Here is a 26,767-nt window from a genome sequence, read left to right on the forward strand (position 1 = left end):
GACAGGTTCTTTGACTCTTCTCATACTGGGTTGTTTTGTTTATCCACTGAACATGTCAACTCTCTTCTTTTAAACTCACTGATCTGGTCTCATGGTGTTTTAGCGCTGATCCCAGTCAGTACATTTGTGCAGTGATTTTGTTATTTAGGTGATGTGTTCTAAATGTTGAACAGGTAGATATACCTGAATGAGGTATAAGCTTGGAAACTGATTTTTTGTAGAGGAGAAAAAAAAAGAGATTTTTGTAATTGAATTGATTAAAAAAATAACATAAGGAACATGACTTTACTGGTACCAAGTTAGGATAGGTATGAATAAAGTGTGCAAAGGAGCAGTGTGTTGGGTTTGGTAACATTTAGTGGCAAACGTTCATATTAGAACTACAGTATCTGAATGACCTCAAAATCAAATCGCCTTTCCGTTCAACCTTAGATAAACAGCATTTGGTTTGTTCACTTTGAGCTCCAAACATAGAGGTGAAATTGAAGAGACAAATCAGAATGCATTTCATATTGTGCTGGTTTACCTCTGTAAATTTATGAGATTCTGTATGCTGTATGCCACAGTACCCCTAATGAACTCTCTCTTACCATGCTGCTTAAAAGCCAGTGTGACATTTAATTAACAACAAAACATTTGGTAAGCATGCATGCCCTTTTCCGATGTAGCCTCGTATCACAGTCCTGTGCTTAAACACATTCATGTATGAGAGCTCCACAGAGCAGCAGCTGTCCTTTACATCTCAACCCTGACCAGCTTTCATACAGCATCTGGGGACAGAATGCTTTGTCCAAGTGCACCTCAGCAATTGTGGTTTGTACTTTATGTCACTTGCTAATTTCCCTGTACAACATAAGAGCCCAAAACTATTCCAGGCTGGGTTTCATTAGCATCCCCTGCCTTTTCTCTTGCATGTTTGTACTTGGCCTGTTACCATCCATCCTGTTTTCCCTTAACTGACCATAGGGACTTGAAAGGCGGTGGCAGGGATCATTACATCACAAAACACCCAGTGGCTACTGTCTTCAGCAACTGCCACACATGATTACTACAATGCCCTCCACAAACAAGTGGACAGGTCATCTGCACTACAAGGCAAACATGGGAACAAAGAGGAAGCAAAAGCAGGAATTATAATGAAAAGCATGAAGATGACATAAGGATAAGAAATGGGATATGAGGAGCTGATGAAAAGCTGGGAAAAAGTGGTAGGGGGTGGTTTGTCTCCAAGGTTTATATCCAAAGCTTTCACATGTCGAAATACTTGACATTTGTATTTCCATGACCCATATAATGTTTGCTTGGATGCAGAAAGATTGCATTAAGTCAAAGGTTGGAGGAGTATGATAGATGTCAGATTGGTCTCTGCCACCTCAAAGCTTTTTTTATTAAAGCAAAAGCCTGGCATTTCTGTTTCAATGTGACGGCAATGAGATCCCCACCCTCTACTACCACCTCAAAGATTTTTTTCCCCCCACAAATAAGACCCCTTTTGTTAGTTTACATAAAGACACACACCATTTTCTGTTTTCTGTCTGTGTGGCTTTATACAAAGCTGTATAATTTGAACATATCTCACTGTGTAAATTCAAAATAAATGTGTTTTATTTATTTAAAAAAATTCTATTCTTATTTTGGACTTCTGACAATACAAAAATACACAGTAATGCCAAATGTTTAAGGTTTGCTTTTTAAACAGAATGCATTTTATAGTTACCCACAGTTACATGCATAGTTTTGCAAGGCTTTTGACAGGTGGTCTGGGCATCTTGACAATTTCCTCCAGCTCTGTGGATCTAAAGCATCTCTGTGGTATCTGACGGTTCATCTTATCCCACACTGGTTTGACAATTTTGAGATCAAGCTTTTGTTGGTGCTGCCCCATCTGCTGCAGGTCTGCTTGTTCCGCCTGTTTCTACAAGCAGTCTTTTATGAATTGGGATTGTATGAAGTTGTTGACTTGTTCTACAGAAAGATTGTGGGACTAATCTAACCACTATGGTTTCCATTTGTTAAACAAATATATTGCTTTAATCCTTCTGAAGCACTCAAAAGAAAGAGAGATAGAACGAGGTATAGAAGACCTTGTAATTTCAGGTCAATTTGATCCAAAAGGCAACAGGAGGGTTTACCATGCCAAACACTTAATAGAGTTCCTAAAACAACTTAAAAATATATCCTTATTTTGGATCAGTAAACAATACTCCTTTAAGGTGTTAAGGCTGGTAGTAAAAAAGGGGGAACAATGCTAATGTGTTAGTTTAATGCTAAATCTTAATTCTCTATGCCATTTCTCTCCTGTTCAGAGTGTGCTAAATTTTCCCAATGCCAGCTTGTGTGAAGCAGCGCACAACCTCAGCAGGTCAACAGTCCATCACAATAATAACACAGTTATACACAACATAAATAGCCATGCATGCTCACACTCACAATAAAAGTATAGATTCTCCAGTTCATAAAAAAATAATGTAAGTAAATTGAAATTTCCACTATACAACAATGTACCATTTTATAATGTGTTCACTGATCATAACAAGTCCTAAATAGGATGAGAACATAAATGTAAACCAATAGCCAACTAAGCAAACTATCAATGATTTCTTGTAAAACAAAAAAAAACAATGGATGCTACTGCTTATGACTGTCTGCATTCTTCAATACAGCTTGAAATTACAGCTTTTATGATGTAAAGTTTGCATTTGAACAAAAATCTGAAACAAATAAACTCAAGGACATTATTTATTGTGGAACTGTTAAACTGGGAGCCCTCACACATACAGTATGGCTCACTTTCAGTGTAAAAAACTTTCTGTTTATTTATTTCTGAAATACCTTTGTTCTCCGAAGTTCCATATATTATGCTGCCTGAGAATGCGAACATTATAGGTAGGACACAGACCATCTCTGTGGATTGTTCTGTACACAGAAACCTGCAAACCTCTTCACTTCACAGCATACACAAACAGGAGAGGACAAATATAAAGGCAGACAAACACAGAGTAAAACAAACTGGGTCTGACAACAAACAAATTGGCCAAATAATGTAAAATGAGGGACAAAAGAAAGGAAAAAAAAGTCAGGAAACAAATAGGGATGAACCATTTCAGCTAGCAAAATAGGTTTTTGTTTTTTTTATTTTGTATAGGCACTAATGCAAATAATGTCTCATACAAATTCAAGACATACAAATACAGGGGAATTGTGGATATAAATAAATAAATGCAAAAATAAATTGAGAACTGGGTGAGAGGGAAAAAAAACAACTTCAAATGAAGGATGAACAGAGGAAAATTGGAACACACATATCTGGCGTCAGGATGGATTAGTATAAACATGTTCCGTTTTTCTCTGTGAATACCTAATCACATCCTGTTGTCCTGTCACTGAAGTGCTGCTTTGTTTCTGCATGACAGAAATAATTATTGAGCTTCAATTTTCTACTTTTTTACAATATCAGAAGTATCATACATTATTACAATATACTTATTCAAAAATTGTACCCTGCCTGTCACAGTGACTGCTAGTGATAGGCGTCAGCTCCACCCGGAAACGAGAAACAAGTAAAGAAAATGGATGGATGAATAGATGGATATTCAAAAAGGTAATATCTTAGTTTAATATAGTAACATACATTTATGTATAAAGGTTATTAGTATGAAGCATAATTCTGATCACAATATCATCTTTAGTTAAGCCATAAAAGGTTAGTTAGTAATTTAAAATATTTATATTTTTTTTGCTTTTTGCAAGAAAAAAACAAACAAACAAAAACATGTAAGCCATCATTTCTAATTGGAAGGAAAAACTCTGACAAGATAAACTGATAATGGATCATGACATGAATGACAAAACATGAAATACCAAACATAGTTTTCAACAGATGCTATGAAACACTTTCTTAGCTTGAAACACTCAAACATAAAAAACAATTTGCAGGTGGTACTTGAGTAAAATGATTCAATGATAAAATGATGATGACTGATTTACAAACTAAAATACTTGCAAGCATTTTTAATGCATGTGAAACATGCTGCTAAAGGGATTAATTAACTGAAATATTTATTTTGTGCAGGACCAGCTTAACTTTACATTCATACAAAATTATAATATTAAGTTGTATATCTAGAGGTGTTTTTTTATTATCAACCTAACCTTATGCCAAAGAGACATCCTTGTTAAGCACTGACACAAAACTGCATCCTCCTGATTTCACTCTGAGTAAATCCTTCAATAGCAGCAGTCTTATAACAAAGGCAGGGTTTGCACACAGCTTATTTCATGTGCAACAAAAATTATCTGATTTTGGCCAGCAAAAGCAATTAATTACTTACTAACTCATTCATTTTCTGCACCACGCTAATCCTGTTCAGAGTTGCAGATGTGTGAGTGGGTCTGTTGCCTGTCACAGCAATCAAGAGGTGAGAGGCGGGATACACCCTAGACAGATCAACAGTTCATTGTACGTCCTAGTCATTAATTTAGTCAACCTTAATTCATAATAGTAAATTCACCATCAAATGAAGGAGGTCTTGAAATTCAGGTACACTGACCACATCAAACACCTACGATATACACAACTTGTCACTTGCCTTTACTTAACAAGTCTTCCAATCAATACTACCTTTTAGTTTGTTTGCATAGTAAAAATACGGTCCTGTAAATTAGTAGAGTTGTCAGGAGCCATTGCAGATCTCGGAAATAAACAATCTTACAAAACACTAAATAATTTCTTTAATATGATTAACGTAAACTCAAAAAAAAAAAAAAAGAGATGTGCATGACCTGCCAAAACAATACAAACCCCCAACCACTTGCCCCCAAAATTGGGGAATGTCAATTTTGGCACCATATATCTTTGTGAGGTTGAGAAATGCAAGTTAACCTTTTTTATAACAAGAGAGAAATTCACAAATATTTCAATATATATATATATATAAAATAAAATTAAATATTTTGGGTAAAACAAGTAGATGTCCCTAATTTATAACTTATTGCTAGCACATGGCAGGTGTAACATTCACAAAATTAGCAAACACTAGGGAGAGTTTTATTCTCAATTTAACAGAATTATACAGAATGTTACAACAGTGCATTCTCTTTTCACTTGTTTATACCAATAAATCCTTAAACCAGAGTAGGGTCAAATTTAAAGCAAAACATTAATAACGTCTCAAAAAGGCCTATGTTGTTTATAAACTTTCCATGTATTGCTTTTTTGTAGATCCATTTGTCAGAGCATCTTGTGTTGCAGATGCCTCTGAAGAACCCATCAATAAACCATTCGTTGTTGCACGCTGTGCCATGTTATTAACGCCCATCTTCATGGTAATCTCTCAAAGACATCATTGATGGGGGTCTGCTATAATTCTTTACAGTCTGGCCTGTGGGATACGTCCTACAGCGAATGAGAGGGAGCTGTCCTACCTCACTCTAAATCTCTTCCTTGTGCCCAAGATAAGACTGGAATTGAGTTATTGAGCAGACAGTTTAGGATATAAGCTCTCACTAAAGGGGGGCTCAAAAGAGTCACAATCAAAAGACGCTGAATAGTATTTCTTTAAAAAGTAGACCTATCTCACAGTCACCATTTGTCTGCTGCAGTCCTCTGAATAAACCCCTGTTGAAAAATACATTGAATGAGGTTGAAAGAAGTGCAATACAGCTAAAACTGTGATACAAAAATGCATGAACAAGGAGAGCATTTACACACAATACCTGAAAAAGTGGGTCATGTTTGTAAAGTAAAATTTTAATCTTTACACAATTTTTATTATTTGTTTAGCTCTGAACATCCTGTAAAAAGTCTTGATTTCTTCAAATAATGCAAGAAATCTTTATTACAACTTGTAATACCGTGCATAGCATCACGCAGTTTATCAATAGATGGCGGTGGTTGTTTAAAAAGAAAGAGGACAAGCTTGACTCCCTTTCATGGATACAAATAAAAAAACAGTTGAATTTCTTGTCACTCAATCATTATTATTCTATAGTCAGTATACAGCATGCAGCACTCACTGCCCTGTTGCAAAATACACCTTTGGGGATGTGAAAGTATTTGAAATTAGCATAAAAAGGAACAAAAATGTCTAAAGAATCTTAAGAAAGCACTTTATTCTTTTGTGCAAAACCCCCCGCACCCCCCCCCCACACACACACAAAAAAAATAAAGCAGATGAAACATTGCAAAAATGAGCCATTCAAACAGAACATGGCTAGATTCATCACACCTAACATAAAATAATAGACAACACAATTCCTAAAGATTGTTCTGTGCTCTTTTATTGAATTACTGAATATTCCAATCAAGGTATGATTCTATGTAGAGGTCTAATTTGTACTAGGTAAACATGTAGTTTAATTTAATAGGGCAGCTCTGCAGACTTAAAAAAAGAAAATGTGCCTTTTATGGGAAATAAAACATTTGTCCTCTCAAAATTACACATTTTCAGATAATTAGTTTTTTTTCCCCTTTTTTATTTTTTTATTTTTTTTTTATTAAAAGGCTCTAGACCAATTCATGACTGGTTGCCATAGTTACTTGACAATAGAAGCTCATTTTAGGCTCTAAAGAAGCCAACTCAACTGGCAGAAGAAATAAAGCTAGCTCACTGACCCACTAATCTGTGTTTTTAGCACTGGTCACTCATCGCTTTCTAGTCTGTTCTGCAACTATCAGTTTCTGATCTAATACCACAAACATGTGAAGTCCAGGAAACAAGAAACACACGTCTTTGTCCATTCGGTGAATGTGCTGTTTCAGACTGAGCTGTCCAAGGTCCTGAAGAGTAAACAGCACAAAGCAGAGCTGTCCACGCCGCTGAATGCTTTTCCCTGCTTTTGCTTTGCAACATTAGTCAGAACAGACAACTCCACTGACACATCACTGCTTTGAGATAGTTCTCACCCGCTTGTTTGTCTGCCACATCCTACTCACTGTATCAGATGTGCGCAAAAGGCTTTGCAATATCCCCAAATCCCCAGACAATTATAATTGCAAGCAAGGCTCAGGGCTTTTACTGACTGGATTGTGTCTAATATTTTTGTCAATCTAGTGGCCAGAATTCAAGTTTGTGAGACTTTGTTGAATGTCACAGTAAAATTTGTATCATTACAATGAGATTTTAATAATGTGTCATTATATTGTCAAGTCATGTGTTACAGTGGTGCAGAGCATGAAAGCTGTGAGGAGAGTAAACTGTTTCCCATAGCAGTTTCTCAGCAGCACAGTAATTTCTTAAATGCTACAACAATAAAAAAAATAAGCAAAGACATAAATAAAACATTCCCTGAACCTCAACTGCTCAATATGAAGCTTTAAACGTGTGCTTTGTGGTTCTTATTATTGACCCTCTAAAGCTCAGGTATCTTCCATATACTCACCCACTGGCTGTTAACATTACATAAGAAGAAGGAGTTTATATATTAAAATGTCTTGGAGCAATGTTGTGCTTGAAAATCCTTCAGTCACACACTCAGACTATCTGCAGCCCAGAACACTCATACTCTTCCACCTTCTATTATTAAAGAGTTTTACTGCAGACACAATGCGGTGAAAGAATGGTGAATCACATTTACTTTTCCAACTAATGTTGTTAATTGACACGTCAATCAGCAATTTTGAGGGAAAAGTAGTGTACTGATTTTGTATGACAGAAAATAAAGTAGTGCCAATGATATGATCTGCAAGGTCTAAGACTACTCTGTCCACTATAAGATGTTGAACATCTGTCTAAAAGAATATTTGTCTAAAATGCTTAGAGCTATGAATCAAAATGATGTTCAAGGTGGCTCTTAAAAAATTAACAGGCTGATCTCTTTCATTATCTTTTGATGGGAAATAAAATCATACTGATGTCAAATTTATCCTAGATTGAGTTCTTCTCTAATCACTTCTGCTTTCCCATGCAATAAAGAAGGAATTACCCATGCAAACCAGAAATCATTTTGTTAAACATTAACCATCGTGATTCATGGGTTCTGCCTGTGCTTCAGTCCAAGTTGGCATTCCATGTGTCAAATTAATCCACTTCTATTTCCAGTGCTTGTGTTTATGCCCAAGGCAACACTAAAAAAAGAAAATCAGAAGGACTACACTGAAAAAAACCCACAAAAAATAACAAAACAACAAGAACAACAAAAAAACTACTTTAATATATATTGAAACACACTGATCTATAAGCTGTGCTGAGTCTGGAAATTTAAATATACTAATATTTTAGTATAAGACCATGACACTCAACTATATAAAGAAAAATGTTTTATTCCCTTGGCTCATTCTCTGTGATCACTGTAATGAATAGATAGGAGGTCATTCTGATTTCTTGGTAGTGCTAGTTTGGCAGTAGTAGCCAGTATTGTAACTATTCTCTGCAGTAATATTAACAGAAGCCCTCTGTAACCTCACAGTAATCATTTTTACAGCCCTTGCTTAATTAAAATGTCACATCCACTGTAGCTATATGCAGCAGAGTTCTCAGCAAATTAAAACAAAATTAGCTTGGCAGATGTGGCCTTAATGACTTAATCATGCCTTTACATTATTTCTAGTGAAAGTGGTCACAGATTAATATTTTTTTAACTCATCCATAATGGATAAAAATTAATTATTTAAATAAATAAACAGAATTTGATTTGGTAAATATCACCTTCTAACAACAATTCAGAAAAGAGAGCATTTTTTAAATGTAGGAGCCAGTCAGTGGTTAAACACACCAATAAACAGTGAACATATTGTTCCCAGCAAAGTATTCGGGCATTCTCGGCTCTCTGTCTAGTTGTTAATATACTGTATGGCCTTTTCTTACACTGAGGATAAATAATAATAATAATAATAATAATAATAATAATAATAATAATAATAATAATAATGATAATAATAATGATGATGATAATAATGATAATAATAATGATAATGATAATAATAATAATAATAATAATAATAATAATAATAATAATAATATAGGACTAATTTGGTCACAGACGAAACAGTAGCTACACACCTAAAGATTCAACACCTGACAAACATTCTTAGTTTTTTTTTGTTTGTTTTTTTAATAAATATAGCAGATGACACATGCCAGACAACACTGCATTAAAGAGTTTTGACTTCTTGCGACACTATGACCGGACCTTTTTTATCAGTTTTACTTTTGTTGGAACAAGCATGATAACTTGCCAACTATGTCAAACTCAGTATGTCACTCATAACCTGCAGTTATAGTGACACCATGCTCTAGGTCTCTTGCATTCACTATTTATGTTTTGTCAAGGACACAAACTTCACTTACAGCTTATTATAATCCAATTGCTGCTGGAAAATTATATCCTCTATGGAATAATTTTTAAGTTTTGATAACAAAATAATTAGATATGAAACATTTAATTTTCAAACTATCCTTCAGTTCATGAAACAAAGTACAAGTACATCACCTTTCTCACTTAAACTGCAATTAAGTGTCATTTGTAGGTATTTGCAAAAATAAATATTTTACTGAGCAACATAACTGTAATACATAACAATTAAAACAATATGAAAACATTTGCAATTCATGAATATACTTATATATCAATTTGAATGCATTACCAAACATTTTTAAACTTTGGAGATCAATATTGCAGCCCATAAAGCTGGAGAACAATACTTTATTGTTATAAACTAAATACAATTTGAAAGTATTTTAGAAGTGAAAAGAACTGTAAAATGCTGGGTTATCAAAATCTGTAACAATTAAAGTTGTCTGATTCCTTAAATGTTTTACAACAAAGAGGTTACTAGAAATGGGACAGGATTTGATTCCCTTTTCCAACATGGTTGAACATTGATCTCAGCAGCTGCTTCTGACTATTTCTGCATCCAGAACTTAAACACACTTTTCTTTCTTGCCTCAATTCCAAAATCCTGCATTTGATTTCCATGTCCTTCTCTAGATTGCTCTACCAAGAGTATGTTTATCTTTCCCCTCCACCACTACAACCTTTTCCCCTGAAAGTGTAATGCTGAGAATGAATGTAGAGAGACCAAATTAAAGGACCCAATTTGAAGCGGCACCACTTCACTGATAAGCTGTACCAGTGATCTGTGAGAGCACTCAGGGTCTGCTACATTATGACAATACAGAGGAATAAAGCATATGAAAGAGAATAGTCTGGCAGCAGCAGAAATCAGATGGGCAGAGGGAGAGGAAAAACAATCTAAAGTCTAATTGTGTTATGCCTCAAGGTAGCAAGGGAGTACAAAGAGACACATTTTTTTTCCACACGTCGTTCAGCACAGTCCCTTTCCCGGCATGATCACATTAATTTCCAACCGGTCGCTGTATTCTTTTAGCCACATTTTCCCTGGGTGCATTTATTGAAAAAAGAGGTTTGAAAAGAAAGTGGTGAAAAAAACGAAAAAAACAAAACCAGAGTCATAAGAGCTAACCAGAAACATACAGCACTGGCATTGAGATTGTGCATTTAAGCATGTTGGCAAGATGAGTCTGACACCTTCCAGGTCATTCTGTCATTTTTGTCCTTTGGGAGAAAAAAGCTATTTGGAAGGCTCAGAGCATTTAGAAGCAACATTGAAGCCAGTGACAAAGTCATATGTTCCTATATTTATATATTCTTGTTTTGACCCTTTGTATCCATGCCTAGAAGAGACAATTTGGTTTAATCTAACTGAATCCTTTCATATTGGTTATGACACCAAGAACATACAAATCAAACATAAAAAAAATCAAACCTATACTGAATATAATAATCTTAGATTTGCTAGCCACCTGATAACATGTTTAATCATATTCTCATGTATAAATTAAAGACATTTTGTCCCAATGTCCCAATTTATTGTAGCTTGATGTAGATTGAAATTGAATAAATTGAAACAACGTACAATCATGTGTCTAAAATGTAAAGTTTTAAATGTCAAATTCAAAGAACTGGGTTTATGGAAAGACTGAGTTGAGACACAAACTTGTATCTTTTTCTGAAAGTTCCTGAAGATTTAAAAAAGGTATGCACTTAGAAGAAAACATCCACATAGCAACTGAAGGGATTTTTTATCAAAGTCTTATAAAAGGTTTCTGAAAACTGATTTCAAAAACGTTTAACCAGTGAATCACAATGCTTTTAATAATAGTAATAATAACAATGCTTTTAGCTTTTAATAATAATATGTTTCTCATAAAAAGAAGGTGGATTAACTTTTATCATAATAAAATGTCTAAAAATGATTTTGAGCAGTAGCAATACCACAAAAATCCTTTTTTTTCTTATACTGTTTGTTGTTCCTTTTACCAAATAAGGATATGGTGGAGCAGGCAGACATTATTGGATACAATTTAGTAAAAAAGTGTTTGCAATTAGTCAATAAATAAAAAAAATAATAATCTCACCTACCTCAAGGGCTTCTTTAAGTTGGATGTTCCTACACTGGTCAGAAAAGTAAAAAAAAAAAAATCCCCAGTGTGATTTAGCTCACAGGTCACTTACTCCAGTATCTGAGAAAAAAAAAGAAAAAAAAAACAAGAAACACAAATCAGAGAAGACATGGAGAGTGAGCTCACAACTTTGACTGGTTTAGCCACCACAAATGCCCAGCGATCCAGGATAAACATCCTTGAAGAAATGTCAGTCCAAGGAAGAACATTAGCTAAACCACACCAGGGCAGCAGTGAGGAAAGAATCCGTTTGACATATGTACAGTATCTTTCTTCTTGCCTGGTCAACTTGATCATTTTTCTAGCTAAACAGCTGCCTCGGAATGCCTCATTACACCATCATTTCAGCTGGAGCAGACAAGCGACAAGACAGGCCGTTCGGTTTTGTGACACAGCCTAAATCAGCGGTTGTGCCTTTCGAATTCACACACAAATGCTGCAAGGGCCTATGATCTTTTTGGGAATAATGCATTATTAAAAACTTAAAGACAAATAAATAAAATGTTCAGTCCCAACATTTAAAAGAGGAAAGAAGTAAACTATTTTTTGTAGCTGCACTGTTTGGTCAATCTGAAAGTGTTTGACATTAACTGATGTTAGACCATCTAATGACATTTCTGCACGTAGCCTACATGAGAGTGTTAAACTATAGGTTATCATTACTGGGATTCAATAGTTAATGGCTACAAATACATCAATGCTAAATCTGTTGGCAAAGTTTGTCAAAATGTGTGCTTGACCTATTCATATCTGAATAGAGCTGATTTAAATGATTTACCAAGAAAACTCATATTTTTGAATTGTCTTATCTACAAGCTACTGCATTTACATTACTATCACTTTTTATTAGTATTGACTGAGTCCATTGCTGTGACTATGTGAGATATAGTAGCTAAACAGCAGAACACAAGCTGGCAAATTCTATTACCAGATAGTGGTAAGAACACCGATGCAGGCGATAGTAGATGGGCAGCAGGCAACGGCAACACCAAAAGTCTGAATCAGTCCAAATCATTGAGCTAATAGAAGTGTAGGAGGGCCGTGCAGAGCCATAAACAAGTGAGATGATACAGTAAAATGCTGGACTTTTTGACTGCAATGACATAATGCCAAAAAAATCAAGGGAAACTTGTGCAAAAAAAAACAAAAGAGAAAAACAAACAAAACAAAAACAAAACACGCAAACAAACAACAACAACAAAAGATTGGCTGGCAATTTAAACATTAATTCTGAATAAAAACAGGAACCATAACAATTGCTTTGATGCCACTGCAGTTTAAAAAGTGCTCCTAGACTGTTAATTAGTGCTGTTAGAGATTCGTGATGAAAGTCCTGGTACAACAAATAAATACTGCTTGGCTTTTTTGTAAGTCTCTTTTTTAATATACATCATTGTACCGTATAAATATGAATATATCTTAAATTACAACATGTTGTTTTTTATTGCATATTTTAATATTTTCTGCATTTTCCTGTTTGTTTGAAGGATGAGCCCTATAGTACATGGGATATGGACTTTAAAAGTCAGAAATGTGATGACAACCTTGTCCATCTTGTGCAGATAAAAATTCATAGCATAAAAAAAGAAAGAAATTTTTTTTTTAGAAGATTCAGTGCATAATTTCCAGTTGACATTTAGTCAAAGTTTCACAGCTTTTGATTGCTGACTCACTATGCTATACTGGCACCACCTAAATATCTATTATCTAGTGTATCATATCTACTATAGGCCTACTTTAAAAATAGTAGAATTTAAACTTTCACAATTTCTTTGGGCACAGATGTTTTGATGTAAACTGACAAACCTACCAGCAATGGCTGCTGCCACCTTCAGACTGCTCACATCTTCCACAGACTTACCAGTGCAGCTGTTTTCATCCCACCCATTGAACAAGCTAATCCAGTGTTGGAGGATTTGTGAGATGCAGTACAGAGTAATTGTGCTGCGGCAAAACGAGTGTAGCTTAATTGGAGCAAAGGCTTAATGAGGGCCCCTTAAGGATTATCATCAGAGGCTTAGAAATGGCCCAGGTAGCGAAAGACACGGTCAAAAGATCTGCTTACAACATTCTGATTTGCAGTGATTCTTTCATAAATTTCATTTTTTTAAATATTTTTATTGTATTTTTTATTCATTTATTTTTTCTACAGGCAGGTCCTTGGAGGGAGTTAAAAGGATTTGAAAATATGTACGAAACATACAGCCAGAGGAAAGTTAATGATGCATTTACTCATTTTACTCCATCTGATTTTAGTAAAAGGTTTGTGTTAAGTCAAAAAATAAATACAATAATAAGATTACAGTAACATGATATTATTAAATGTTCTTGATAAATGAAAACAAAAACAAAAAACAAAACAAACAACAACACAACCAAATGTGACAAAAGAGTAAAAAACAGTTCTCCACAACTTGGTAACTTGGACCCAGAAATGTCAAATTTCATCTTAAAAATGTCAACTAACTGACTGAATATTATATTTGATCAAATGATTGATTTAGTCATTTTTCAATCAAATCATGCCATGATAAAAATGTGATTCTCCAGTAATTGGTTGACTAATGTTGCCATAGTTGAGTGCTAAAGTGGACCCTTCACTTGCTCTCCAAACAGTTTATTTCTCCAAGGAGCTTGTTTGCACTTGACAGCCACAGATCAGATATGACTGACCAAGATAAATGGTTAGGCTCTAAAGTCAGATCAATTCAATCTAGCAACTGTCCTCGCCAGGAACAAAAGGCCATGCTGTCAACAAGGCTTAACTCACTTCACTGCTTATTCGTTGTCTTTTTTGTCCTTGTTACATAAACACCAGAAACTGTGGATATTTTGTATTTTAAAGTAAACTATAATTCTTATAATTCTTTTTTTCTGAAATTCAAAAAAATTCTGTATTTGTGATTTAACCCTTTCAATCACTGATGTGTTTTTTTAAGTTAATACAGTATATTACAATGGTAACTTTATCAACCAGCTCTAACAAGTTGATTCATCCTCTCATCACAGCTAAACTCAAGACAACATTCCAGTTATTATCTGCAACATTGTTACTCTACCCCAGGCAGCAGTTTTATAATGTAAGAAGCCCAAAGGACACTAAATTCAACTAACTACAAAAACGTGCCAAAGGAAGCTTTTAGACCTCATCGCATTGATCCGAAATCCAATTAAATTGCATGCACACTAAGAAGCATTAATGACAATGATTTCCATGCCTATTTTCTGTGTTTTACTATGGATTGAACAACAATTTCATATATACATATGTGTGTGTGTGTGTGCAATAATGTTGCTTAGAGGATATGAAAAGAAGTGCTATTATGTAATGTATTTACGGTATTCACTGTGAATACATCATGCTTTTATTTCTGGGTATTTTTATTATGTACAACTTAGTTCCTGTTATTTCCTAAATATGTTTCATACTGTTGGACAATCTTTTAAAAATGATACACACACAAAAAAACAACCAAAATAAAAGAAAAAATGTATAAGGGCTGTCTTCATAATGGTTTTTTGTTACACTATCAAGAGACTGGACAAGACAGATCAACCAAAAAGTTTTAAATTCATTATTTTACAGAACTAATTAGAACTAAATTGAGCTGAAATGACTGATTTTATAACCATTAAATTGGACTGAACTGTCATACTCAGAGATGACAATTGTAAATGCATATATATATAAAAACTAGAAAATAATCTAGTTTCCAAAACAAAAAACACAGTACTATACAAATGTCAAATAATGATTTTCATTGTGCAACAATATGTCACCAAGTAAAAAAAAAGAAACAAACAGTTTTCAAGTTACTGGTAGCTGACAGGAATGTCAACATGTTGCAAATGTAGAATAAAACAGACTAGCTCCATGCACATGTAAGGATGCTGCCACCTTCCAATGTATATAGACTGGAGTACCTTTAAACAAAGCTTAGGTAGTCTCTCAGCCCTCCCTTGTTCTGCATTTCTTCAAAGAAAAGAAAAAAATAATACAAAGAAAACAAATTCAGCTGTCTTACCTTTTTAAACACAGAGAAAATATGAATAAAAAGACACAGAAACATGGAAATTATTCATTCAAAAGGTCACTAAAATGTCACAAAGGAATCTTAGACAGTTTGTACAAAAATAAATTCATAAACCCATAGTCATGGCTTTTGTTGACAAATAATTTGTAAAAGAAACAAAATGTGTCAGGAAAATGACCATGTTTTGGTTTCTGTCAGGTTACTTTCTCATTAATAAAGAAAAAAAAAGTAAATGAATCAAAATTAGAAGTAAACGTAAATAAATAACATTTTATCTATCTATCTATCTATCTATCTATCTATCTATCTATCTATCTATCTATCTATCTATCTATCTATCTATCTATCTATCTATCTATCTATCTATCTATCTATCTATCTATCTATCTATCTATCTATCTATCTATCTATCTATCTATCTATCTATCTATCTGTGTGTGGGTACCTTTAGAAAATATTTTTTAAAATAGTGCTAGAAAAAGGATAATGCTGTGATTCAGACCCCGTGCTGTGAGCTCTGTGGCCACCACAGCGTAATGCTGCGTGAATACTTTCCAAGACAAAAGGTTTATTGCTTCATCGCTTGTAACGCTCAGTGCCTGAGCCAGACTCCTACTGTGTGTCAACCTTGGGACCTGGTTTTATGAGGTCATTTTTGAACAATTTATAGAAAGACGACTAAAGCAGGCGGCTGAGGGTGCTCGCTCAAGCCTACCACAATGGCTACAAAACAGCGTCGAGGTTAATTGGTTCTAACTGAAGAAAAAAAAAACATTTTTCCTATTTTGCCATTGAAAGACAAGGCATTTTGGTTCTTAACTACACAAAAATATGTAAAAGGTTTTAGAGGTCGGCCAAATCTAAAATTCTACCAAAAATCATTTAGTTCCATTTAGTAATTTGCCTCTTGGTTGGTAAAATAGTGCTGCCATTTTCTAATTTAAAACATGTAGATTGTTAATATTGCTGTCAAAAATGTAATGACTACCTGTCACTAATTTAATATGTACATCAATCTGACTATTGTTTTTGAAAACAAATTTGTAAAGCAGTTACTTATTTTATTGTCCTATAAAATCGAATGACTAAGTGTATTTGAGTTTAGACTGACATGAATAGAGTCTCATGTTATGTTTGCATTGTTTTGACTTCATGTAAAATGTTAAAAATATGTTTTAAAACCTACTATTAAGTCTAAACCTGTCCAGGGTGTCCCCCGCCTCTCGCATAGTGATGGCTGGAGATAGGCAGCAGCTCCCGGAAAGCAGGTAAAGAAAATGGATGTATGGATGGATAGTAAGTCTAAGGTAAAGTTCCTACACTGTTTATGAATTGATGCAAGTAAAAGCAAAACTATGCTTAATAATCAGGCCAAAAGTGACTGAATATATATCAAGTATAAATTCAATCAGGAAAATGTCAGTCATGTTGGAATAGAGTTCATTTTCTCATAATAATGTAAGTCAATAAATAAAAAAAAGTATCAAAAAGACATGTTGATTTTACTTCATGTCATAAGTCAAATCATAAAAATTGAAATAAAACATTTATTTCACACATGCAGCTTGCTATAAACGTTTTTGTTGTTTATGATCACAGAATATGTATATATATATATTAACACATCAACTTTTTTTTTAAACAACTCTCTGAAGCTTTCTTGTTAAAATATGTTTTAGGCAATACATTTAGTCTTGAGTTGTGATCCAAAACTCTTGGCCTAAAGCCCTCACACCATGCCACACATGCACACAGAGGATGCAAAACTCTGGAACCCCTGATGTGATGGTACATGCCGCCAAATCCACAGTTAATTGGACACTTCCTTCATGACAGGCTTGTGGTAAACAGCAGCAAACAAATAACAAGCTTAAGACAAGGTTCCAAACTGAACAACTAACCAAAAGAAAAAACAAAAACAAAAAAAAGCTTAGATAACAAAACCAACAGCAAATGCAAAGTCCTCTGCATCATATATCTCTATAGAACAAGTATATTTTGATTGTATAATCCTCAGCATTCTGCTCAACTGATTAGCCTTTCTATGCTAAACAGCTGGTATCTTAGCCCCCTTTTGGCTTTGAAATCATGTCTGCTGCATTCTTCATGCCAGTTGGGCATTTGTGCACAGAAAATGGTCAGCGGCCAGGTACTATGGGAGGATTGCACATGATCAAGAAGGATTTCATGGAAGCAGATTGAAACAAAATGACTTATGGGAATATAACACTGCATTGTGCTGTGTGTCTCAGTTTTCATAAGCCAGTACACATGAGGTTGTTCAACTGCAGGGAGATGAGGAGATTCAGAAGGATATAGTATACAGTTTATGGAAACTGTTAACTCCTTGTGAAGGAAACAGAGTTCAAACACACACACACACACAAACAAAAAATAGTTTACTGTATGGTCAACTGTACTAAATGTCTTTTGGAAGAGTATTTAGTTTTATCCTGAAAACTTAATTCTCATATTTCCTCTTTTTACTTTAAAGTAGTAGCTAGTAGGTTTACTCAATAGGCTTTCAGATGAAAATGAGCTTTGTTGCATCATTTCTTTCAAAGAAAATTTTATAACTTATCATGCTGAATGTGACCTTTTGCTTTACAGCTCAAATCATAAAAACACAAAACTATGTGTATGAATATACAATTGAAAGAATCTACAAAGAAACACAAATAATGTACACCTGCTAAACACAGAGCACAAAACGAGCTGCATCTTTAAACAGAATACTGTTTTTAAGTAAATGCTGAAATTTTATTAGAGATTATACGTTAAAGGAGAAGTCAGTTGCTCAAAAAGTCATAATCTGTTAGGTGTCTAATCTTGAAACTTGTTGTCTGATAGTAGTTTGTAATCAATATGCCAGTTGTTTGTTTGAAGACAAGCATAACAAAAGTTTGTAGTTTGTAAAATAAAAATGACAATTTATTCAACGGCACAAGTTAAAACAATATTCAGTGTTTATTGTGGCCCCAGTTTACTTAAAGATCTTTTCAGGATTTAAAATTTTGTCACTGAGTAAAGGTTAACTCACTCAGTGACTGCAACACTGATGAACTGTAAATGTCATCGGGCTACGATACTGATTCCTCCCCTGTTGCTTTAACTAATTCTTTCTGGGACGTGACAATAGGAGCATGTGCCTGTCTAAAATTGTTTTAGTACATGTGTAGTCTGTTCAGAATGTTTGCAAATATGTCTCCTTATATTCATGGTATTAAACAACCTTAACCAGGCTTTAAACAATCGTTTTTGACAGCATCATACTTTTGACTATAAACCAGCACGATGTGTTTATACTGTGAGATTCCTGACTCATTCATTGTCTTGGAAAGTGATTTCTAAGTTTCAAATCACTCTGTTTGTGTTTATTGGTTGTACTTTAAGGTAGAATAATGATGTTTTTTTTTTTAAATCTCTCTGGCAGTTTAATGCATGTCAACATTTGAATAAAGTAATACACATTGGACAATGCATTTCAAGTTGCATCTGTGAGTTAAAAGCTATTAATGCAAAAATAGTCATTATTGTATTTGTGCAAGATATTATTGAACTGACAAGTTTTGCGTGCCCTCAGATGGTTCATATCTTTTTACGTTTTTCCATAAACTACTGCATTTTATGAATTTGAATTGCAATATCACAAACATAAAAAATATCAAGATTATGGCTTTAAAACAATGACTCTTCTTAATGTTTCTTTAAAAACAGAATATGAATAAAGTGCATTAGGGCCATTCAGCGCATCAGTCTTACATAAACAATAAAATGAGTAGCCTATGTAATAGAATATACTGTATGTACACATAACACACAGTTGATAATACTGTCAGTAAAAGACTGTGTCCCACGTAACATGTGACTGACCGCTGTGAAAAGAAGTCAAGCACCACTTCTTTTTCTCTTTTGTCCTTGGAGCATTTCTTATCAGCCTGGAGTTAGCCTTGTGAAAATTTAATTTCATGGGTGAAGATGAAGTAGATGAGACACTGGTGTCTGGACAACATGAATTACACTACTTCTCAAATAACTTTGCCTCTAAGTGGCACCCCAATTTGTCTCTTATCACTAAAAAAGGCTTCCAAACCAAAATGATCATCTTCTAGATGTCATTTGCATTTCTGCTCATCACATTGTCAATTTCTGTTATCTGAACACCCTGACAAATATATTCTTCAAGTCTGCCTATATGTGAAACTCATGAGACATTATTTACAGTATGTCCATTATTTTCAGTTTCATACAGTAGTGTTATTTTATGTATAACCTCAGGAAGTAACTTTTTTTTTCAGTTAACCAAATGAATATTCTGGGATGAGAGTCATTTCTCTTCCAAAAAAGATGTAACGCTTACTCTGTGTTGGGAATAGATCTTTACCTCAAAGACCGGAACCTTAGTGTTTGTTCATAAGTGATGGTAAGATGGAGTGAGTTATGACAGATGGACTGGAGGTTCATCAGCAGTAAAACGGGCACTGCACCATTTTGTGGTGGTGAAGAAAGAGCTGAGCTGAGCATGAAACTCTTGATTTAAACGCTCACCCATAGTCATGAGATGTGAATCAAGAAATAACAAAAAATAAGTTTCACTTATAGACAAGCTGGGCTCAGCCTTAGAGATGGGGTGAGGTGCTGCTCTGTTATATTAAATGAGTCAGCTTACATGGTTTAAGCATGTTCTGCTAGAAGAAGAATAAGAAAGACCTTGAACCCAACAAAGAGACTGCATTTCCCTGCTGGCCTGGGGACACCTTTTGATCAACCAGGAAAAAATGAGTAGCATTGGGAAAAAGAAGAATGTCTGGGTTTTTGCACAAGCAGACCCTCCTGCTTGTGCAACTTGACCTCAGATCCTTAGATAATTAGATAAAATTAATGGATGAATGGGAAGCAGAAATAAGTCTGGCATATACAGTATATATACACAGTATATAACAGACGTATTACTGCCTCCCATTCATCTATTTTCATCTATGCTTAAAAGCAAACTATCCTAGCTCAGACACTTATCTTAAAGATAAGAATTGATTTGATGTGACCAAAAATTTTGTACATTATCTTCATCCTTTTTTAATTAATTTCACTCTGCCTTCAATCAGCAGAGGTATTTCTTGTGTTACATTTATAGCACAGAGTGCATTTTCCTATCAATCATAGCTGCCAGTGTGACTCTCGGTTGTGCAACAGTAAGTCAACAAGATACTAAATAAATCAATTGGTTCATGTCTGTTAGGAACATCAATGTCATTTTTTTCACTTTATGTGATTCTAGGTTGAAATCAATAGGCTCTTTGGTAAATATCTATCCTGCAGTTGTAATGACATGCAGTGAGGACTCACTGGAGACAGGTGGATGAAAACCTAGTATACAAACAAGAAAATTGTAAAGGCTCTGCAGTATAAGAGAGTACATAATAATGGTAGTTTCCGAATACTCAAGAAAAAAAAAAAATACAACTAAAGAGAGTGTAGTGGTGTCTTTTTAATTTGTCATATCTCTTACAGAATATATAGTTAAAATGTGTGATCACCACTGATTTTTTGTGCAACTTATATTTGTATGGTGTTCTTCTCTGTTTGTGCTTGTCTCCCTGTAAAAAGTGAGCTGAGTGCTAACCACCCAACCTTCAAAAAGGTGGGAATCTTAATGGCAACAAGGGACTCAGAAGCTATTAAGTCCAGTGGCCTAAACCACAGACTGTATATTGATAGACCTCTGACATGAACCCATAGCTGGATTGGGATCAGCCTTCACCGTTAGCTGGTTCCAGTACAAGTTGGAGGTCCTGCACCCTCAGTATAAACAAACAAGACATTTCTGTTGCTAAAGAGTAAAAAAGAAAAAAAAAAAAGAAAAAAAAATACACCTAGAACAAAATTATATAAATATACATGTTGACTCTTGTTGAGTCAGGTAGTGCTTCACTTGTTTTTGTATATTCAAATATGCATTTTTCTAATATGTTTGGCTGGGTTTAGTTGTTACATGCTTATAAGAAAGGTTATGTAACAATATGGCTGTGTGCAGGAAAGTAGGCAGGACTTAAAGCCCCACATCCCCAGGGTTCAGACTTTTTGTCTAAAATACAACATGGCAACTTCCATAAACTGGGATCTTTTGCCTTCAATTCCCACTGAAAGAAGGTGGGGACATTTGGTCTATCAGTATATTTATTCTATGGCTTTAACAGCAATCTTTTCTGTTTTGGCATGACTTCCTCCAATGACATCATACTATCTCTCATTAGACCTTTCATATTACAGAAAATGTGTTATGTATTTGCAAGAAGAAAGCCAGTGTCTTTTTTGCAGTAGAAAGTGGTCAGTGTGTTCTCAGTTTGCAAAGCATGTAGAATTCCTGAAAGATGAGCCAAGTTAGCAATGGCTCGGAAAAGGGGCCACCAAAAGAGTAAAATTCTATCTTTAAAACAACTCTAACCTAAAAAAAACATCCAGCTTTCCAAGCAAATGTTATATTAAGAATTTTCTCACTGTGTCACTTGTGCATCCAACACATTTTTTAACCCCACTTGTAGAGAGAAAAAAAAAACCTCTTTAATTTTTGCAGATTTAAGCAAGCTACACTCCTACAGAACACAAACTAGCAATGATGCACACACAGGCACACCAAAGCTGCTTATTGCAGCATTCTGAATATAGCTACTGACTACCCCAGAGCGTTTGGCATTACATGAAACTGAAGCTGTCTGGGTATAATTCACATACTCCCTTCTATTTGCACAGTTGTTTTTCTTGCCTGCTGGACTGTGATTTGATTTTGTTTTGTATTTTTGAGGGTGTTTTACTATCTAGCTCCTAAATTTCGGTTTGCTTTACATTAAACTGAGAAAAGATGAAAAAAAAAAAAATAAACAAAATAGAACAATAATGGATTGCAACAGTGACTGACACTGGGGCCCTAAAAACCTGTAATCTTGAGTTTCTACAGGAATAAAAACAGGTGTTAGCAACAAATATATATATGTATAGCTGTGATCACTCCCTTTCCTGTTTGATACCACATAGAGCCTGTTAAATCTCTCCTGCTTGGCAGACAATGCTAGGTTGCAACACCAAGTCCTTTTCAAATAAGCAAAAGAAACTATATCTGCCCCACCTTTGAAGTCTCTATGTATTTGTTGTGTATATAATTTTGCAATAGTAGACCACAAAATCAGCCCTTCTATTTTGCTTGGTATTTATCTAGAGTTGTTTTAATATTACTCAATAGTTTTTTTATAGTTTAAAACTACACAGGTCTGCACTTATAGCAGCATCTCTCTATCTCTTTTTGTCTCCTTTTGCACTCTCAAGACAAATAGTGTACCCTCAAACAACAAAGCATCATGACTCCTTGACAAGAACGTAACAGATCAATATTAGCTTGAAATGTTGTTACACCAAAGTTAAACTATATTTTAAATCAATGACTGACAACTAGTAACTGGATGGTATTCCCTGTTATTCAGGTGTCTGTTTCCCATCACTATTTTTTCCACATCTTAATTATTTGTTCAGTAAGAAATTGCTTTTTTTCTAGATTGCATCCTAAATTGCTATCCTTAATCCATACAGTTCTAAAAGTCATTAAACCCTCCGTAAATACTCATGAACCTACAACTGTTTATTTTCTAAGATTGTTTTGCTTGTTCTTTTGGTTTGTGAAAAATAAATAAAAGAAACACTTGCAATGTATCAAGTACTTGTTTATTATGATTTTCTTCTTTTTTTGTAAAAGTACTATATGAAGGAAGGCACCCACACAAGCAGATGTAGCACACAATAAAAATCCTTGCAAAAACATACTCTACTGCAGAATCAATGATATATGAAGCAGTATGTATTTTTTTTATCATCAAATCATTATGAGTTATTCCACCAGTAGGTAGCCTCATGTTTTAAAGACACTATTCAAAAATGATTGGTCACTAGTAAAAGAAAAAGTATTTTAATTTTTTAATTGAGTAAATACATGCTGTATTACTTCACCTTAGTTTTTTGTTTTGTTTTGTTCTACTTCTTTTTTCCATAAACAATCAGCATACCAAACTTCATCAGTTAACAGCCAAAACTATTTTTTAAACAGTTTTCCAGAGTCGACATGGAAAATAATTCACCACATTGACTCTTGTTTAAGATCATGACTTTTTAATAGTCTTTTTAACATGTTAACCATTATCCCCCACACAAACCAGTGGCTTAGGTGATATGAAGAGCAATGATGAAATCTATAATTTTTTATTTCTTTTTATTTCTTTATCTGGCTGCTCAGTTTAATGATTGAAAAGGTGTTAATGATGATGGAAACTAGGACTGGCTCTGACCAAGGAGCCATGAGCAAAGTGTAATGGGCTGAAAAGCTTGCTTTGGGACAAAAGAAAATTATGGTCCTCAGAATCAATAGTTATAAGTTAGCCAATGGGGCTTTACTCCATTGGCTTATTAGAAAGGCAACTGATTTTTTATTCTTTTTTTTTAAGTTTGATTTCAGCTACTAACTTTATTGATCTTCTGGCATTTAATGATTCTATTCTAGCAGTGAAAACAGCAGAACAAATGTAAAATGTAAAACACAGTGACATGAATTACCTAACTACAGTATGTGGCACGTGTCTGAATACCCAAAGATGCTTAAACATATAAAAGTACAAAATAAGACAAGAATAGGAAATGCTAGTCATAAAGGATGTAGGGAAGGCAGAGGCAGAGTACCAACACGAGTATAGTATCAACACGAGACACAAGTTAAAATCAAGACAAGATCTGAACCAGATTTTTGGTTTTCAAACAGAAGTGAAGACATGTGAAGACATATTATATAAAGTACCATTCTACCATGCGCTCTAATTTTAAACATCTCAAAAACCAATTTAAACCTAATTATTTTTACTTGGTTTAACATTTTAGTATCCTTTTTGTAAGTGCTAAATCATCAAAAGTGTTTGGTAATTATGTTAATGCTTCTTAAATCTTTCTAGTACTGAGTATACTTCTGCTTTTTATGCACAGTCAATTAACTGTAACAAATTCATCATATTTTGTTCCCAAAATATGACCTTTTAGGCAACAGATGCAGAAGCACAACAAGATTTTGAACAACTTTCACTATTCCCTGCACAACTTTGACACTTTTATTGTTCTTTTGCTGCACCTCCACTCAGTGCCCCCATGGTTCATTAAGGTGTTCAGAGCCCTTGGATTAATGATGAACTAGTGACTTCAAATATGTTTTTCAATTTTTGCAATACATAAAAACTTCATGAAGTCCTTGTATTAAGGCAAGAAACACTGTAGTTGGACACCAACATTTTTTAATTGAATTACTAATATTCTAGCTGGATCTCAGGACCCAAGGTTTAAACAAAGGGGAACTAACAAAAGCATTTGTATGTCTGATAATGAATATATTATAACTTAAAGAAAAAGAAAAGCTTTTTGGACTTTCTTGAAAACAAAACAACAGAGAATCCAACATTTTATGCTTTCATTTCTTGACAGGATTATATAAGGTCTCTGCACTTTGTGAAGAACCTCTCTGGTGATTTGGATGAACAAAGGCAATGGTTGAAAGTCTGTTAATACTGACCCTCTCATCAAATGAGGCCCTAGATGCTTTTTTGTCATTAGTTGCTGCATGTGTAACATGCTCATTAAACTGCATATCATATGCCTTTTCTCACATATATTTTTTTCACAATTCTTCAGAGGTATATTTCAAGACATTCACAAGGTGCTACAGGGTCAGCTCATTAGCTCAACTGTGTGATTGTAACTATAATTATAATGACCTCAAACGTAAATGTTAGATCAGAGGTAATTTTAAGGCCTTTGAAAAGAATTGAATACTGTATTAAGGATACCTATATATGTGTGTGTGTGTGCGTGTGTGTGTGTGTGTGTGTGGGGGGAGTTGCTTTATGTATAACTTCTCTGTATAAACAGCACATTCTATTAGACCTAAAATAAGTAATTAATCATTGCCTAGAAAACTACGAAAATTAGATATAAGCATTGATGAGGGAGTATGATAAAACATTTGGAAATTTGGAATATGATACACCTAGTTTTTGATTGTTGAGACTTCAGCTTCTTGGTATTTAAGTTCTGTTTAAATAAATGACAGATGGTTGAAATTTTCTTCAGGTAATTGCTGATATTAATCAGATTCATATCTGAGATAGGAAAGAACCTTTGCCAGTCATTTTAGCAAGAAGGGCCAGTGGTCAGCTGCCCCTTAACCACAAAGAGCCCCACTGACTAATTACTGCAGTCCAGCTGCCTACATTCTAGCACTCACCCATTTTTTCAAGCACTACTCTTCTAGTCTCTTCTGTAATCACTATCGGTTCTTGTCCAGTTGGGTAACATGATTATGTTGTCTTGAGAATTTGTGCAATTACAATCTGTTCCCCTGCATGTATCTGCACCTGTTATAAACTATTGAATCTAAAAACTTTAAGTGGCAATTGCCAAAAATCATGTGGACATTATATTAAAGAAATTAATAAAAATAATTTAGGTTGACTTCAGGTTGAGAAGCCCAATTATATCAGGTATTAGGTGCAAATGTTAGGCATACAGTAAATAAAAACATCTATTTCACAATCTATACCTTAAAAATGGAGCACAAGTCTGATGTTTTGTTAAAACCCCAAGGTGTGAAATGATGTCATTCAGTAAGCTGTTTAAATTCTGTAATGGATCATTTAAAGCTTAAAGTAGCATTAAGAGTGGTTCTATTTTTGTCCCTATACCCAACACAGACTTTGTGACATTTACTGTAAATCGAAAATGAGAAGTCAAAAGATTTTTGTTCTCTTGCTTTTCATGAAGCTATGATTAGCAAATAATATTTACCAGTTTTATACTAATCTGATCATGCTCTTTGTAGTGTCTAATATTTTACATTTTAAAGATGAATTCCAAATTCTTCTTGTTTTTTAATTATTTTTTTTTATCAGAATTTGGAAATTCCTTGTTATCACTGAAAGCATGTTCAAAAGCGTACAGACCACTGTCACAAGAAACATGTAAACATAGATTAAGCCAAGCAACTGTTTTAAGATTTAGATCCTGAAACAAACACACAAGAATGAACCAGCAGTGGTGCCCAAGTTTTATGAAGCTCATATATCAAACCAGAATAAAGATATGACAAGTTGAACAGTAATTACCTCGGCATCTGCAGTGTAATATTTTTCCGACATTAAACTGCGATAAACTTAACAAACAATAACTCACTGGACCAGTGGACTCTCCTTTTACAGATGCAGTGTGTTTTTTGGATCTTAGAGGGACAACCTA

The 26,767-nt window shown here is 34.3% G+C and overlaps 1 protein-coding gene across 2 annotated transcripts in view; it reads right to left on the reverse strand.

Annotated features, from left to right (window-relative positions):
• Nucleotides 1-26,767, reverse strand: part of lingo2 (leucine rich repeat and Ig domain containing 2) — a 172,241-nt gene that overhangs the window by 106,720 nt on the left and 38,754 nt on the right. For both annotated transcript variants that reach the window (XM_017417394.3, XM_017417390.3), the window contains one exon: nt 11,383-11,483. The gene's annotated coding sequence lies outside the window, so the exon portion shown is untranslated. The remainder of the gene's footprint in view (nt 1-11,382; nt 11,484-26,767) is intronic.

The sequence above is a fragment of the Kryptolebias marmoratus genome, linkage group LG9 (genome assembly GCF_001649575.2).
Source record: "Kryptolebias marmoratus isolate JLee-2015 linkage group LG9, ASM164957v2, whole genome shotgun sequence".
Taxonomy (NCBI): Eukaryota; Metazoa; Chordata; class Actinopteri; order Cyprinodontiformes; family Rivulidae; genus Kryptolebias; species Kryptolebias marmoratus.